Below are 3,692 nucleotides of genomic sequence, written 5' to 3' on the forward strand. Positions count from 1 at the left end.
AGTAGACGAATGACAGAGAAGATAGATTTTATTTCCTAGCTCTTGGGGGTCCCGCCCCTTTCTGATGTTGCCCTGGGCAACTGCCTATATAGCCCACTGTATACACAATTTCAAAAACTGTTTAAGAAAACTTTAGTCTGGCAGACTCGGTTTGAATGGGGACAAAAATTGCAACATTTGTTACATTTTAAGCTGCTGTGGTTCTTTCACACTGCACGAAAACGAACCTCTTATTCAGAAAGCTGTTCCCCTCCTCACCTGCGGGGGCGCTGCACCAGGAACCACTGAAACGACACAAACCTCTGAAAAAGAAACTGATCGCAACTTCCTTCTTTATGAAATGTAAACAAAAATGAGGTAGCATCAGATTTTAGTGGTTGTAAGATTTCTCTGTTGTCTTTCTCCAGCTAGCATTAAGTTAGCATGTTGGGTTTGGTTGTATTTACCCATAATGCCCTGCGTTGAGGTCCACTTCCTGCTTTTGGAGCAGTCTCCTTAGCATTCACATATGCATTCGAACCTCATCAGAGTTCACTTCAACCAAGACCGAGGTTTTTTAGGCCGCGTCAGAGTTTGATTACGCATTCCCACTTCTACAAACGAACCAGACTTTTTTTAAAGAGTGAACTGGATTAAACATGGCTGGTGTGAATGCAGCCTTAGTTTATCCACAAACAGCATCAAGTCAAAAAAATATCTTTATTTCTGTTGGTGCTTTCAGGGTTAATTTCCAACTTCTAGCTCATAAACTAGTCAGAAAAGATGATTTATCAGCAGTGGAGCCAAAAAGTTTCCAAATGAACTGATAATTAACGAGGTCGTCAGTGTGGACGCCCCGTGTGTCGTGTCTCTGTTTTGTCTTTCTTTGCGAGTTTCTTCGCTGTGTGTGCATCGCGCCTCTTTGCTGGCTGAGCTTCTGAGAGTCGTTGGAGACAGACGGGCTCTTTGACTTCGGCAGCGATGCTATCGCCGCTTGCTGCACAGACTTGGCTTTGTCTTCTTCGCCGCCTCTCCTCCGCTTTGGCTGCGCTCTCTCTCCAGGTTTCCCGTTGCTCGTGGAATCTCTGAACGATGAGAGGCGTAAATCAAGACAGAGAAAATCAACAGTTTTCAGAAACTCTCCCGGGAAGTCGGAGAATATAGACGATAAGACAAAGGGTCTCTTTTTACCGTGTTTGTGCCGAGTTAGACGTGGGAACTTCTGGAAAAGTCAAATAAACTTTCCAGCAGGTCACAGCAGGAAACCCAATAGGAACTTTTGTTCTTCGGTTATTCTGTCACTTCGAACAAACTTGTGGTTTCAGCTATTTGAAGCCACTCTGCTTTGATGAAACTGCAAGAAGCAACTCCAAATATGGCTAATGCGCATATTTGGTGGTAAAAAAAAAATCACCTTTAACAACAATTGGAGAGAAACATGAAGAGCAACGAAGGAGAAGAAAGAGAGGAAACATCCTCCCACAGCAGGAAACGGGGAATTTATTCAAGTCTCTTCTCTAAATAAATATTTCCTGTACTTTCAATTCACACAATATCTTCATAAAAAAAACAAATCAAACGTCATGCATATATGCCCAGAATATATGAAACTCATATAAACTTTAAGTAATATTATTTTTATATAGGTTTATTTGAGCTTTAAATTTTAAACATTACTCTATAATTTTTGGTTTCTTCTGCCACATTTGTTGCTTAAATTAAAGTACAAATGTGCAGAAAACTTGGTTGATATTCCATTAAATAAGAAGCATAATTAAAATCACATGTGAACAAGTAATTAAAAAACATTTGGTGTAAATTGAAGCTAATGGCTTTACTGTACTAAAATAGGTATTAAAACAGGTTAGCGAATAGCTAAAACACGTGAATACCTCTGAAAACATTTATAAACACCACATACACCTTAATATCCTTTAATATACAATCGAAACCATCTTGGTGCTAACACAGAAGCTAACATTTAGTTTTCTTTATCTTCACTTTTTTTGGTTTCAGCCAATCGAGCTTCTGGATTGGCTGCTTTTCATATGCCAGCCAATAGCGAGTCAAGTGGCATTACGTCTAGATATTTAAGTTAAAAAATGGTAGATATGCTCTATGAAGAAATTCACTAATAGTAAAATTTACCATGATTAATTTCTCATGACGGGGAACCACAGGGCTCCATTCTCAGATCTCTGCTTTTCATATTTAAGTTGCTGTGAACATTTTTAGACGTTAATACGTCCAATGAAGGTTTAAGTTTTTCATAGATGTTGTCAATAAATCTACTAGACTTTTGGTAACCATATTTCTGCCTAAAACAAATTAATTTCAGTAAAAAATTGGGATTTGTTCACCCACAGACATCTTCAAATAGCAGCATCACTCTATATGCTGATGACTGTTGGGCTTATTTCCATTCACTGCAGCATCTTGGTGAGAGTGTCCAGCTTCCGTTTTGACTTACTTTGACTACACCAGGAGATGAATGGATCTGAAATAGCAGAATTTCCATCATAAAACCTTTTGTTTGGACCCGACACCACCATCAGAACCTCCTGTATTGATCTCTCCTCCCTGCCTCGTCTGAGGAAACCATTATCACAGACTTGGACGTGAAAATGGATCCTGCTCGAAAACCTGACAGTCATGTAAACAAAGTGGTCGATTCCTGCTTTTGGTCCAGATGAGGCAGTTGTTAAAATAAAGCCTATTTAATCTGAAATCACCCTTGAGAAAGTGGAAACATGCTTTTAACCTCTCGTCTTGATTACTTTACTTTATGAAATTAGTCCGGCTTATTTGTCATGCCTGTTTCCTCGCATATCTTCTGGATTGTGAAATGTTTGTCGGCGTTTTGATGCCGAGTTCAGAGACTTTCACCCATCCATCATCTGTTTTCTCTGACTCACTGGATCTGTGCCGTCCTTTTAATTGACCAATTTAAAAGCCGTCACAGATTTCCTGACTTCAGGGTGTGGTACTTGACAAAGTCAAAACAAACTCCATCATCTTTGGTATAAGATCAGGTTTGAATCCAAGTGATGCTCAGGGGAGCCGTTTAACATTTTATCTCTTAGTTTGAATGTGGATGAACTCTGGATGCTGTTTACTGCCAGGATTAATGTTTTAAAGCCAGTTTCAGGCTGAATTACTGGGGGTTTAATGCTGAGCAGACAAGGGAGTTCTTTGTATTCTGAATTATTAGACTGACTCCTCTGAGAAGTACACAGAAAAATGTGGATTACATTAAATCAGTTTCTATGTTTTATTTTTCCTTCAAACTTTATGCAGTCTGTTTCCTACAGTGGGGTAGATATGAAAAAGAGGATAAATTTGACCAAAAAATTCTGAAAGTTTTAGATTAATCTCTGAAATTTTCTATAAAAAACAAACATATCCGAGTGCAAAATGTCAACAAATTTGGGAGAAAAGAAAACCAAACAATGCTATGACTAATCTCAGAAATGTTCTAAAAAAATCTCTCATTTCCAATCTAAGATAAGTTGTACGAAAATACTCAGAAATTTAGAAATTCACCTCAAAAATTTCTGAGAAAAAAAAAAAAGGATGTTCCCGAGTTAAAAAAAGTCAAAAATTTTCAGGAAAAAAAACTCTGAAATTTTGAGATTAATGTAAGAAATTTTCCAGACAATTTTGGAAACGTTTGAGTTCAAACAGTAAAAAATGTTCAAGATAAAAATCTGAAA

The 3,692-nt window shown here is 37.9% G+C and overlaps 1 long non-coding RNA gene across 2 annotated transcripts in view; it reads right to left on the reverse strand.

Moving 5' to 3' along the window:
* Positions 1–680: 680 nt before the first annotated feature.
* LOC103138190 (uncharacterized) overlaps positions 681–3,692 on the reverse strand; it is a 10,557-nt gene continuing 7,545 nt past the window's right edge. For both annotated transcript variants that reach the window (XR_476260.1, XR_001662133.1), the window contains one exon: positions 681–1,064. This is a non-coding gene — a long non-coding RNA (uncharacterized LOC103138190). The remainder of the gene's footprint in view (positions 1,065–3,692) is intronic.

This window comes from Poecilia formosa, unplaced genomic scaffold (genome assembly GCF_000485575.1).
Source record: "Poecilia formosa unplaced genomic scaffold, Poecilia_formosa-5.1.2 Scaffold47, whole genome shotgun sequence".
Taxonomy (NCBI): domain Eukaryota; kingdom Metazoa; phylum Chordata; class Actinopteri; order Cyprinodontiformes; family Poeciliidae; genus Poecilia; species Poecilia formosa.